The following is a 14,738-nucleotide window of genomic DNA, read 5'->3' as shown; positions in this document are numbered from 1 at the left end:
GCATATAGAAGAAACTGTATACTGTGGGGACAGAAGGTATTTTAAGCTGTCCTATACGACATTAAACATCGGGGAGGGCCGTGCTGTTAAGGTTGTTTTCCACATGTGAAATGGAAGCTAGCAAGCAAAGCTAAGAAGTTTATGCTTGGAAAGTTCTACCTAATAGATGTTACTTGTTAAGTATCAGCAGCTCCTACACGCTCATGGCCAGATGTGCATCTTTGATTTGTCTTCTTATATTACTTTTTCCCCATCGGTGTGTTTACTGCCTCCTAAAGATATAAATATCACAGTTTTATGAGTGATATTTTGAGTAGCAAAATCTGGAGATCTGGAGCCAAATGTATCAAAGCTATCTATTATTATAATAAATTTAGGAGATTGTTCAGTCTCTGCGCAATTACAGCATGCAAGCTCTCTCTCTGTAATTTCTATTTGCATCTGTTTTTGTTTTGCTTTGTTTTTTCTGATGCCATCGCCACAGCAAAGCAATGCTGAGTTTTTAAAGGAAGTGAAGCACTTAACGGTTTAGCTCACACTTAACTCAAACTATCCTGTGAGTTTCTGGAATGTCTGATGTTAGCACAAAATTAATAGCGCGCAACAATGAAAATATGTCTTGCTGTTGATATATTTGATCAGTATCTTTTCTTTATTTCACACAATTAGTTGTACTGAGCAAGTTGTATTTTAATTTAACCAGATTTAGTGCAATTATAATGACACAAGAAAGTAATTTTCCCTCTGTGCTCTCAGCATTCACCACTTATCCATTATGTGATGTCAAACACATGATCAAAACCAACACACAAGAATGGTTTGAGTTTCACATCTTTAGGGATCATCCCACACTAGCTGGGAAACTGAATGTGCGTGGGCGGGTGTTTTATACTTCCACTTTAACTGCTATATTACCTGTAGGCCTTGGAGTTTTTGTTCTTGTCTGTCTTTGATCTCGGCTCCATTGTGGCAGAATGATTGACCTCAGTCAGAACTGATAAAACATTCCCCACCTACAATTATGCTTACAATTCACATGAAGAGCATGTGAACAGGATGATCTTGAGAGTCATATAAAGGCCCCATTAAATCCAGGCATTGTATCAGATTTCAGCTGCTGTGCTAGAAATTGCATTTCTCTTTGCACTGCAAGAATGCATCACAGATGCAAGCACTCAGCAGGATAATGTATACAATATGGTACCAAAAGAAACAAACTTATTATATGAATCTGGTTACTGGTTTTACGGGAAGTTAATTGAAAAAAAGAAAGGAAAAAAAAACCCTACAAGCTCTTAGAGAGATACGATGTGAATGTATGTATGAATGCATGACCTAACGTTTCATAATGTCAAGCAACATATGAAAACAGTTTTCCTCCGCTGTGATGTCAGATTATTATATGACAAAATACCATAACATCCTGAAAGTGCCGTACATTTTTTTCCTTTCTCAAGATGTGGGTAGCTGTACTGAGGGGGGTGTAGATCAAACGAGGTGGCCTGGGGCAGATTAGATCCAATTCCACTTTGTTACAGAGGCCTGCATTTATTTTCTGACATTTACCATACAGTAAAGTCAGACATAGCCCTTGTGGAGGAGGCCCCTCAAATCAGAGTCTCCTAAACCTATCAGCGAACGAAGAAAGGAAAGGGGCGACTCCAGACGGCAAGAAAGAACCCCAGAGCATCTGACTTCCATTGCTGGGCTCAGCTTGTGTGTTCCACTCAGCCACTGGTATTTGGAGGAAATGCACGGCACTGTTACCAGAGCCCCGCACTCAAACACTCATGATGTCACTGAGGCTCTATCATTACAGGCTGCAGATGATGCTGTGTTGGGTTTGTTCCCACGCTTGTTTATGCAGATATTACTTTGGAAGCAATAACGAAAAGAGGCTTCCGTCTGACATTTAAATTGTGTAAGGAAGTAGAAAAGGGAAATCCAGGATGGGAAGATTATGAGAAGAGCTGAAATCTTTGGTGGTGGCTCACATTAACTTTCACCTTAACATTTTGTTGTTCTGATTGTCCTTTGTGCTCTCCGACTCAAATGACCAAGCATAAACAGCTATCACCACCTGATCACAACACATAAAATATGCACGCCGAACACAGCAATGCTCTTTTTATTTCAATTTGGTTATTACAGGTTTACAGTTTAAGTGGGTGTTAACATCCAGATAAGCTCAACTATGCCGCACCGCATTCATAATGTGGACAAGCAGCTTTCTTGAAACATCTGAGCACTTGGTGAATAAGTGAATTCTTCACTTAAGATAAGGAGTACAGGTAATCTGGTCCAAATAGGCCATCTGCTGTTCCCACAGCCAACAACAGAGGCTAATAACATGCTGCATCCAATCAGATTGTACCAGAGTCAGCCGAGATAAAGGCAAAGCAATAAAATGAAACAATCTGGTGCTTTGACACTACAAGCAAGAGAGCTTGCTATTTTGCTGCTGGGCTGGGGGCAGGAATGTGCTCTTTGAACCAGCTTTATTTAACAGCGGAGCAGCATGTGCACAGCACGCCCTGAGTCTCCGAGCTGGCCCAGGGACCGTTTGCTCCTGGCGTGGGCACGTCAGACGCGGGGCCGCCGGGTCAGGGAGCTGGCATCCTCACCCCTGGCACAAGTTGCTCCCCTCGGGGGCGTAGGGGCTGACACCGGGCTCATGGGGAGCACCAGACAGACAGGGGCCTACCAAACAGCTTGTGACCATAACCAACAGTGGCAGAGAACAATGAATGCAATTATTTACAAGAACACAGTCCAAGTCTCTTCTAGTCTCTCCCTATTACGCCTGCTTACTCCCACTCTCCTTTTGCGGGGTAGCATGGAGGGGCTGTGACCCTGTCGGTACAGTCGTCAGCAGGACGTTTTCATAGTGCCCAGGGCTACCCTGCTATTCATGCTCTATCGCCATCAGGCCTGATCAGTGTCCAGCTGCAGTGTCTTCCCTACCAACTGCACATTTTGATGGGAGGTCAAGGCAGACACATCAAGCTGATTTGAGTAGGTCTTTTTTCAGCTTTGCGCGACAGAATTTTTTTTTTTTTTTTTAGAAAATTGCATGAAAATGAAGTTGGGTTTTCTTTAGGTACAGTGTTGAGGTAATGTGGAAAAGATCCGCCAAGGGTTCAAACAATAATACAGTGGTGAATCATTACTTTCAAGCACCATTAGGAAGGAATTTCTCTTTCTATTGGTTTTGACTGCTGAGAAACTGGTACAGACCAACAACTTTCTGTCAGCACATGGCTGAAAATGGTAGGGAGGAGCTGAGACCTGAATGGGCAGAAAAGTCTGCCCACTAATACTTTATATTTAGCCACATAAAGTGGAATCATAAAACAACATTTCATGAGATACTTTTTCATACAATATATTTTTACCACAGTGCAGTCAATGAGTTGTGTCACTGAGATTGATTTTATAACAGAAAAGGCAGATTTTTTTTCTTTCATTATTAACACTCATCAAAGGTTAAACCCAGCAATAACTTTTCCAGTCAGAAGCTGCTGTGGTCTGGTGAACTGTATGTTCTCTGAACAACTACAGACTCCTACTGCTTTCTAAAATCTGCTAAAATCAGTTTACAGAGACATCCTGCTGCCTCATAAATATTCCATCATTACAAATAATGTGCATTTTCTCCTCTCCTGACTTCTGACACTTTATTCTCAGCCCATTTACGACCAAAACTCAATCTCACTGCCCATCTACACTTACACATTTTATTATACTTCTTTAACTTCAGTCAGTGCAGAGTTATATAAAACAGTCACACTAAACATATGTAACTTCAACCCTGTTAAAGTCATGTTAGGAATTGACAACACCAGTAGTATTCACTGTATGCCTGTGTGTGCAAATTTGTGACCTTTCTTTAATTTTTTTTTAAAAGAGGAAGCTTGTGATATAACAGATGATTAAGTAAATCAAGACTGACTATGATTATGAGAAACATATTGATGGGTTTAGCTTTGTCTCTCTTACACAGTCTGCTTATTTTTTTAGTGGAAATAAGTGGAAACAAGAAATGATGAGCTTTAGTGAAGCTACATAGAAATGGTGATCTTCATCTTCAACTTCAATAACTTTTAATGGCTCTTATGTCTTCACCTTACCTGCACAGTTAAGAGTGCACTTACCCTGTTGTTTTTTTTTATTTTTTTTTATTTTTAGATATTTCATGGCTTGCAACAATTGGAATTAAGGCTATACTGTAATAACCGTATTATGGTCTTTTACAATATCAGACCCAGACGGCAAAAGATTGACACAAGTCTAACTTTTTGTTGTTTCTGAACTTCCTCCCTCAATCAACTGTAATAACCACCAAAGAGAATGCATCTTAAAATTTTGCAAAATACATTACGTAACACAGTAGAATATAATGTATCGTCTGTCAGATCTGAGAAAAGTACTAATCACCTACTGTAATGACTTTATTGTGACCCCAGTGGAACAAGATGGCTTCCATGTCCCCTCCACACTGAACCAACTCCAGCTGAGCAAACAACACATAGTCAAAGCGGAAGCTACAGAGGAATAATAGTGCCCAGGACTATACATTAAGTGTACATTCCCACTGTACATGTAAACACAGAAACATACATTAGTACACACACACACACACACACACACACACACAGGAGGCAAACACTTGCACACATACAGTAGATACAGTGAGTTCCACTTTTCATTTCCCCTGTGGCTCTTGGCTGTGGCCCTTTAGGAGTCTCCAGATGAAGAGAGCGTGGAGTGTGGCAGAGGGTCCTTCCATAAACAATAAACAACAGTTATCTTGTGTGCGGCCGTCTGTGTCAAGAGGCACATGAAGCCAAGCCCAGCATCTGAGAGGCGTCTGCTCCTCTTTCCGCCTTTGGTCTTGTCTCTTTCAATGGCTTATAAAAGTGTGGATGTGTGTGTACGCCCAAGGGTGTGTGTCTGTGTTCACAACACAGCACAGGGCTCCTCTGTATTGTATTCTGAAGCTGGCTGGAAGTAAAAAGGCAGAATTAAGAGTGGCGGGGGCAGGAGAAAGGGGGCTGCCAGCACACTGCAGAACTGCAGGGAGCTCCCCCAGATCCCAGCTGCCCAGGACTGGCTGAGAGCTTCAGGCGAGTGCCAGGCTTCCTCGGCCCTCATGGAGGTGGGCCAGAGAGAGTGGGAGGAGTGGGAGGTACACGTCAGAAAAAAATGCCAAAAATAATGTCTGGGCCTATATAAAGAAGGTCTTGGGAGACACACAATGCTGACATACACAAGAAAAACTCAATCTGTTGGCAGGTGGGAAACATCAGGGGCATTTTTTCAGTTCTTTTTACAGAGAACAAAACAGAGTTTTCAAATAATAATTGGTTACATAAGGTGTTCATATTTTATGAAGCAGTGGAACATCGAACCAAAGACCTTCCTGAATAGTCCTATGAAATGGCCTTCCAGTACCGGTGGCCTGCATGCCTCTCTTTCTCCACAGGGGTTGGCAACACAGTGGAAAACAAAGTTTATCTGGAACTGTTTAATGCATTATTTGTCTAACAATCAAGGAAGCAAGTTTATTTTGCAGATAATTATAGCTTTTGTTGTGTCGATGGCCAAGATAAGCCAGAGTTCCGAACCATTAACTGGTTGTGCTTTTTCTGGCAAACGGCAGCACAGTTTGTAATGTAGTATGTAACTGTAAGAGTCCTGGCAGCAAGCTAGAAGATCCTGACATTAGGAGGTAGGGCTACTTTCAACACACAGCGGCAATCAATCAAACAATTAATCAATCAATTAATCCATTGCTAAAGTCTTTGAATAAAAGTGTTGGGTTTTTCAGTGTTACACCTAATAGTTCTTTCATTCAACATGAGATATCCATCACCACAGCAGTCCCCCCCCCCCCCCTTATCTCTTGAGCCATTTACATTAAATAGAATGACTCAATGAAGAATTGAGGCCACTAACTATACAATATTCAAACCATATGTAAAGTCAATGTCTGATCCGACTCTCACCACACACTAAGGGGAGTAACACCATACAACCGTCCAAAGTGGAATGTGGGCCCTGAGAGTTGGGGGCTCTACTGTAAGCAGTAATAATTACAGCTCAGGCAAGAGCCTGTGGAAATCCCCTGGCTGGTCTAGACACTTTTGCCCTCTGAGCTGACCCAGGAACCGGCCGGGGCGCTAATCATGGCACTTGGCAGACAGCAGCATTTTTCCATAGGTCCTCAGAGAAAGCCCTTCCTCTACAGAGGCAGGTAATCACAACAAGAGCACATCCCGCCTCGGTGGCAGGCCAGTGAATGCACGCCTGCTTCGTCAACTTCAGGAGGAGTGGGGAAACTATTTCTGTGCTTCTGACAGAAACAAATAACCCCTGTGTCAACCTGCCTGTCGGCCTGGCTGCCTGCTTGGGAGCTAATGTGGGTGGTGCTCGTCATTGTGTGATCCCACCCTGGGGCCAGTGACAGGAAGTGAAAGAAACCCATTTACATCTACAGGCAGTTTACTCACCAACACTATATAAGGGCAATGGGAAAATCAATTAAGTGTTGAAAGTTCAGGAATGGGACAGCATGTGGCATCATTGGCATTTTGGATCCTCTGAATCATCAGACATAAAATTAGTGGTACATTGGAAAATCAAGTGAAAGAAAGAGATATTGCATATATTCATGTTTCTGATCATCTCCATTTTCTTAATACCTCTAGTTTCCTGCCTTACATGTTAACAGCATCACCTCTAACCATGAGGGTCACCAGGTTTGCTTCCCGTGTCAAAGTCCTGACGTACGCTGCTCATGTTTTCCATAGCTGAACCTTTTCCTTCGGACACCTGGACTGTTTCTCATGTCCAGAGGGGGCCATTTGGATGCATTTCATTACCACTGCTGACACACTGTTCTCTCCAACATCTTGCTACCGCTACTATAGCTACACTGGCAACAGACTAATGAAGAAGTGAGGGATGCTATTGTTGGACATAATGTTCCATTACTGTGAGGAGATGGAGTGTGAAAACATCCTATATAACACAGAGACAGAAATGCTTGGTCGTCTGTAAAAGTGATTGCAAAGAATTGTTGGGGACTGCTGAATACATTTTAATAAAATATATAAATGTAGGCTATAATATCAAAACTAAACTGTAACTAAGGCTTATTTGTCGCAACCAGTGAATCTCTACCACAGTGTTCTTTTTTGTAATTATTTCCATTTCAGTTGGACGCCACAGGTGAAGATGTTAGCGCAGGATCACAGATGTGTTTATTTCACAATGAGGAGCTGAAACATTGGTTGATTTTACACCAACTGCCAACAGTTCCCACAGTCTAAACAGGAGGTCCCAATTTCAGTGGCCACCAAATAGTTTAGTGACATAAATGTGGAGGACTTGGTGACTGATCTCATGCCAGACCACTTTTCCTCTTCTCCACAACACTGAGTGATCTGAGTGATAAATGCACTCAAGCACAGACCAAGGCAAAAATCTCATTTCCTTCTGCGCTGAGCCCCTGAGACAAACCCAGGGCAGGTATGGTATGGCAGCTCAGGAGGTGTCTGACAGCAGATTCTTTCTGTCAGGTTTTCATGCACACACACACACACACACACACACACACACACACACACACACACACACACACACACACACCACTGAGCAAACCTGCTCAGTGGCAGGACGAGTTGGACAGTTTAAAGTATCCAGGCCATATAATCCACACTTGATAGGTTAAAATATAAAGCCATATGACTTACATTAAAAACTTGGACTGGTAACAGGTGAGCTCAGATGCGCTGGTCATTTCAGCCATGTTTATGATGTCACTCAGGTACACCAAGAAAGAACCAAGCAGGAGGCCTTTTGAAGAACCACAACAGACTTTGTGGTGCTGCTTCTTTCTGCTTTGCATCGCATATTCCCATTGTCTTCATGAATACTTTCATTCATTTCAACATCTGGATGGCTGTCTGTGATAGAAGAAAAATAGAGAGAGCAAGATTTAGAATACGTAATAGATTTTTTTTTTTTCAAAGTGAGTGTGTGTGTTTGGGACAACCTTGCAACAGCAGGACTGCCTCTATGTATATCTTCCCCTCAGCCCTTTGGACTCCTGATGCCCAGTGATCTAGTCCGTCTTAGCCAGACCCACCAGGCCTAGCCCACCCTGGCATTGGCATCGGCACAGCCAAGCTGACAATTATTATCTACCTCACTGCCCTTGCTAGCAAGCTGACGGGATGGGCAGCATTTGTCTGGCTAGAGCTTACAGTATCTGTCTGCCTGTAGGGTCAATGAGTGCATTTGATTCCCCCCCCCCCAAACCCAATATTATACAAAAATCACACTCATGTATAATGAGTCTGATTTATATGTCTGGTGACACTGGAGACACAAGTGTGGTCAAAGTTTGCCTAAGAAAGTGCTACTTTCAATACGTTTTTTTAATCTGAAAAAAGGAAAACTGTCAATAAACAGCACTCTTATTGTAGTCAGAGACTATTATCTGCACAATGTGGCAAACGTATGTTTGCAGGAAACCCCAACCTGACTAACACGGGCTGTGGTGTGAGTCATCCTTGGATATTCAGATTACGTGGTATCCTCCAAATCCACCTCCAGGTCTCCTCTCATTACTGGCTGGTGTTCACCCACCAGAATCCCTCACAGTCACCACCATCATGTTTTATCATCTCATTATTACTGGTGAGTCGCAAAGACTCTCTGCTTGCTGCCCAGCGATGGTGAACGTGCACAGATTAAGCGGTCACCGCTTACCTCTTTGATTTCAACAAGCTCTAGCAACATCACTGTTGGCTTGTGACTCAACCAAAAGTGTGAAACCAATCTGGGTCTGGCAAAGCCAGAAGTTCTTCCTTTAGAGTGATTCAACTCTGACATTAAACAAGAGCCATCACCTCTACAACTGTCACCACAGACTAGCCAGCAGCTTTTTAAAGACCTCAGTGACTCATCAGAGAAAGCATGGTGCTGCGGAAAGGCTAGGAGCAGATACTATAGAGAGAACAATAAAATGCAGATAATGACAGATATGGCCTGTGACACAGATGGGCCAGGACTGCTTTAGATAGACACCCTCCTCACAAGAGTAAAATTGTAGAGCTGAAGAGTATTTTCTTGAAGGAAACATGACTGGAATTGAAGGATCAAAGAGAGAAGACTTATGGACTTACATTATAGTCTACAGATGGTGCAAACTGGTGTTTTGGTGCGGTAATACAGATGACTGTGTACAATAATTCATACTTTCTGTCATATGTGGAAATGTTTTTTAAAGTCTATTTATGTCAGAACTTTTCTGTTGTTTGTCATGTAACATTGTGTCCCCTGTTTCTAGCCCCATCCACTGATACTTGACAGTTTGACCCAAACTATTAATAACTAAAGAAGTGGCCAATGCTCTTGACTTCTGAACTAAGAATGATCAAACATATCCGAGTTAAAAATAGTGGTCTTTTTAGAGGTTTGGATTGTGGTGAGGAGTGGGTGGCCCAGCCCTGACCCCCATTCATCTCAGTGAGATACAGTAGGCTGAGTTGCGGAGGAGCTATATCCCACAAACATGAAATGCACAGTGCATACACACACACACACACACACACACACACACACACACACACACACACACATAAATACCGGTCAAGAAACAGGCTAACCGCAGCAGCAAGACTGGTTTGTGATCTATACAGCCATCCATCTGTGCATACAACCACCTTTAAAGTGAATTCTGGGTGAGGAAACAGATGGGGAACAACAGGCAGACAGAGAGATGGTATGGCACAGGACACGGGAATAAATGGTGTCACTTCCTTATTATTTTGTGTTTGATTCAGTCTTCCCTATCTTTCCCTCTATGGCTTCCATGCACAATTAACTGAGCTCCCTCTGTCTGTTCAGTGGTTCAGCTTCGGGATAGGAAACCCCTAGTCAGATTTTCCACAGGGAATTGAAGGAACAAAATGTGAAAATTAACAACTGAGACAAGCGACAAAATTCTGATGTACCAAAGAGGTTTTTAGATAATTAATTCAACTGTAACCACACTATGTCAACCAAAAAATATGCTGAGAATACGATTATACCAACATAATCTGAGTCCACAAAAGTCTACAATTCACGAAGATATAACACCCTTGATAACCCTTCCTTTCTCCATCTACAATCCTCAATAGCTGAAACATCAAAGCTTTCAACAGTGCTGCATTCTCAAAGTCCAAATGATCACTTTGTCTCAGCTTGGATGCGATCCTGGAAGTTTTTGACATCAATGTCAATGAGACAGGCAGGCTCATTCAGACAAACTCTCTCCTTCCTGGCTTGGCTCTCTTGTTCTCACAAGATCCAATACATTCATAACCAAACACCGGTCAACTTCACAAGAGGATCAAGGACATAAAAACCTTGTGATTCAAAAGCAGCACCAAGAGGTTTCCCATGATGATAATTTTAAATGCCAGTAAAAAACATCTCACAGCACAGCTGCTGTCATTAACCTGTATTTTTGTTCATTTTGCTATGCAATGTATTGATCATAAAATATATGATTTTATCTGCAACAGTTTCGTCTGCATTAAAACTGCATTAAAACATATATATATATACACACACACACACACACACACACATATACACACACATATATACACATACACACACACACACACACACACACACACACACACACACATATATATATATATATATATATATATATATATATATTCGATTACAGAGAGTAGGGTAAGAGTGGGGAGAGCAGCTCACTCTCTCTTTAATCATAAACATAAAAAAACTAGTTTTGTGATGTATTAGTCAGCAACAAGTGAAATGCAAAATTTAAAAATAGATTTGAGTAAACGGTCAATAGTCAAAGACATTTATATACATTTACAAGTGAATTTCATGCATTAGAGTTGCGAGCCAGTCTGGCAAAAATAGACCTAGGATTCAAAGATAGTGGACTGGGGAAAAGAGCCTGTGACAAGTGTGGCTCACAGCCCTGGTTGACACATACCAGCTAGTGCCAGTGCATTGTCTCCTGCAGCAGTGGAGGATTATGACGGAGTTGCTATGGATATTGGTGCGCAGAGCTAAGCTTTGGAGTATGGAGATGCAGGGTTTTGTCAGTCTGCACAGAGGAATGGAGTTTCCCAATGCTGAATTAATAGGTTGTTAGGCGCAGACATGCGACTCTACCTGAAACTCTCAGGTGGCAGGGAAAAGACTATTGGAGAATGACAATCAACGTCTGAAGAGACAATCTGATCACCTATTGGCACAAACAGAGTCCAAGTCCAGGACCTTCCTCCTCTACAGGACTCCTCTGTGGTGTTCCCCAGGGGTCAATCATAGGTCCGCTTCTGTTTCCCATCTATATCTTGGGTTAGGGTGATGTCATTACATGATGTCATACAAATACAAATACAGACCATTTACCATTACAATATACATTCTACACATACCCAATTCTGTCTCATCATATCATATCATATTGCATCACATATCATGTTATAAATTTCTAATATTAAAACGCTAACCCTAAATATCCACCTGAACAACTGTACAACTCTGGTCTGATCAGGCAAGCCAAGTTGGTTTCATATCTGTCTTTGATATGCACGCTTCAGAATGCATTTGTCTATCATTGATTATTACTACCTTTATTTAATGTATTCTGGTCTTGATTTGTTTTCTACATCCTTTTGCTTGGTCACTCACATATACGCAAACAAATTTCCTCTTTGTCTATCTTTCTCTCCTGTCTTGGACACACACACCCCATTATCTGTCACTCTCATCTCTTCGATTCTGCCTCTCACTGGCCGCTGGCACCATCTTGAATATTCATAACTGCCCTCTGATGAGCATGCTAAATGGGTGTCAAGATGATTTGGCCACATGACAGAACTGGATTGTCTTTGATAAGCCCCGACTTGAGCCAGAACAAGGCAGCAAGAAGGAAAAGAGCAACACAGAGAAAAGAGACATTGACCCCAGAGGATTTTTTTGGGTGCTTTGTTGAACCAATCAGAACCCGAGAGCAGGACCGTTGGAGCTATGACTGGGCAGCAATGGAGAGGTCAGTAGGGGGGTGGACCCCTGTGGTGGCCCTGGGGGTGAAAGTCATTGTCACCAAGCTTTAATGGGTCCCAAAATTCCTCAACTGACCAAAACCTGTGAACGATTGAGAAACGAAAGACATTTGTGATTCAAATAGGGCCTCTGGGGGCTCTACCATGAGGTCTGCAGTTGGAAAAGCTTCTCAGAGGAAACAAACACTCTCCCATAGCCACTGGATAAGCCAACCTGGTCCCCTTTTTGACTACAATTTCACATTTTCATATTTTTACATCACAAAACTGTGATGGGATTTAGCTTGGTTTACTTCAACTTGGGGACAAAAGCAGCTTTTATTTGGAAAATGAATTATTTAATTCATTTGGCCCTATGGCAAAGTGACTAATGGTGGGAATTAAAAAGCATAGTAACATGATTTGGTATTCCATCATTACAAACCTATAACAGTAAAAGTCTTCTTCACCAAATCAAGAAATGCTTGTTTGGAATCACAAACAGCAACACTGCTCATTTGTCACAGGACTGTATTAGTTTCTTTATAACTATAAAGAAAAATGCCTATGTGTAAATTCAGTGAATAATTTCACTTTATTTATTTATTTATTTATGTATTACTCTGCTCGTATTAGTTTGGCATGAGCTACACAAGCCACCTCTAAGCTCGACAGCAGCAATAACAGAAAACAGTGATTTCTTTATTTGATAGTCCCTTTGGAGTCGTCCAACTTTCCTATAGGAACTTCAGACAAACGCCAGAGCGCAGAGCTGAACTGACTCTTTGCTTTTATATGTTTGCACTGTACTGTGTGCTGCTACAGATGTCCTGGTATAAACAGGAACCATTTCTACCTCTCGATAATGTGTTTATGATTTGGGATATAAGGTTCCTTACACTCAACGTGTCAACAAAACTAACCATTAAAACTGCTTTTTTTGTGCTTACAGTTTTACAGTGTAGGAAAGAGTGTAAAGTACAGTGATAATTGCTGTCAACTTATATTGTTTGTTTGTGAAACAAGCAGTCCTCTGACATAAGTTCTGATGAAGGCAATGGCAAATATGTATGATTTTATCCATCACATAAAAGCACATGCAGGAATTCTGAATAGTCTTAACTTAGGCAATAGGTAAAGCAGCCTGATCTGAGTTTATGGACTGAGCTGCTACATAAATCCCATCATCCCGTGGGAGGAGTCGAAGGCTTGCACTGTAGGCTTTGTTTCCTCTTTCAGCCTTGCAAACTCATCTGCCCTCACTGTCCTGTCACACAGTAAACCCTGCCCAGCCTGGATGGAAGACAAAGACCACCAACCACTCTCCAGCCATCCTCTCCCACAATCTGCTATTGGCACCCCACATTTACCAGGCCCATTTAAACATGTGCATGCACACTCACACATGACACAAACCTCAGTGGAAAACACAAACCTGCTCGCTAATCTTCACTAAATCTGCACCCCATTTGGCTTTATCTGTCTTTTGTTATCAGTGCTGGGACTGGAGAATGGCAGGGGGTCACAAGGGTAAGACTTCTTTTCCAGCATCTGCTTAAAGAGAGGGGGGCAGGAGAGAAGAGGTACGCAGGGCAGGGGGCCTCCCCTTACTCAACTCCTCAACCCTCCACACCCCCAGCCCCCAACTCTGATATTTTTGGAAGTCTTTTTTCCTTTATTCCGTCTTTTTTCCTTTTTCCTTTCCTCTAAAACCCAAATAAAGTGTGTGATGGATGAGTGAGCAGAGGCAACACCTCCCCCATCAATCTAGAGCCAGCCGGGCTTTAGGGAGGAGGGGGAGGCTGTCCCTTCACAGGCCTCCAGAGGACCCAGCAGCATGCCCCCCATGTCTCTCTCACACACATCCACTGGACACACACATGCACCATCAGCCATGTTACATAGTTGTCATGCACAGCGTCTACAGAGACAGACAAATGCAAATGCATGTTTAAAGCATATTCACAGTACACACATATAGTATTGGCATGCAATGAAAGATAACTAACTCTCAAACCTCAGACCTCCACTCCACCACAGCAACATTTAGCAACCCCTTTACAGCCCCAATAGCAGCCATGAGTCTGAGGACCCCCTATGTTCACAGAGAGCCTGATTTCAAACCAAATAATGTTAAATTGCCATAACCCAGACAGGAAGGAGAGCAAGTGAGGGAAAAAAATGATAGAGTAAATGCAAAAGAGAGAACAAGAGGGGTAAAGAAAAGAGTGTGGAGAAAGGAGACACCAAATGGTCCTGGTTAGTGGCTGCAGAGCACAGAGAGATTTGAACAACACAGTCAGTCTCTCTCTCTCTCTCTCTCTCCCTCTCTCTCTCTCTCTCCCTCTCTCTCTCTCTCTCGCTCCCTCTCTCTCTCTCTGAGAGCACCACCAGCACAAGGAATAAATTCCAAGAGTGTGTCGTCACTAGGAGCAAGCAAGAGGCAGGGAAGTGGTTTTAGAAGAAAAAAGAAAACCCTGGTTTAAGCCTCTGGGTAAGTTTGTGGGTGGTTTGGTGGGTGGTGTTGTATATATACACTCTATATATACTGTATGTGTGTGTGTGTGTGTGTGTGTGTGTGTGTGTGTGCACGTGTGTACATACACATACAGTGGGGGAGATCTACATTAAGCATTAAGAAACCAA

The 14,738-nt window shown here is 42.4% G+C and overlaps 1 protein-coding gene across 1 annotated transcript in view; it reads right to left on the bottom strand.

Moving 5' to 3' along the window:
• Positions 1-14,738, bottom strand: part of ccnd2a (cyclin D2, a) — a 135,136-nt gene that overhangs the window by 76,148 nt on the left and 44,250 nt on the right. The window contains exon 2 of the mRNA XM_070830897.1: positions 7,758-7,970. The gene's annotated coding sequence lies outside the window, so the exon portion shown is untranslated. The remainder of the gene's footprint in view (positions 1-7,757; positions 7,971-14,738) is intronic.

This window comes from Pempheris klunzingeri, chromosome 5 (assembly GCF_042242105.1).
Source record: "Pempheris klunzingeri isolate RE-2024b chromosome 5, fPemKlu1.hap1, whole genome shotgun sequence".
Lineage (NCBI taxonomy): Eukaryota > Metazoa > Chordata > Actinopteri > Acropomatiformes > Pempheridae > Pempheris > Pempheris klunzingeri.
The sequence above is the reverse complement of the archived record's forward strand: the minus strand, read 5'-3'. Positions and strand labels throughout refer to the sequence as shown.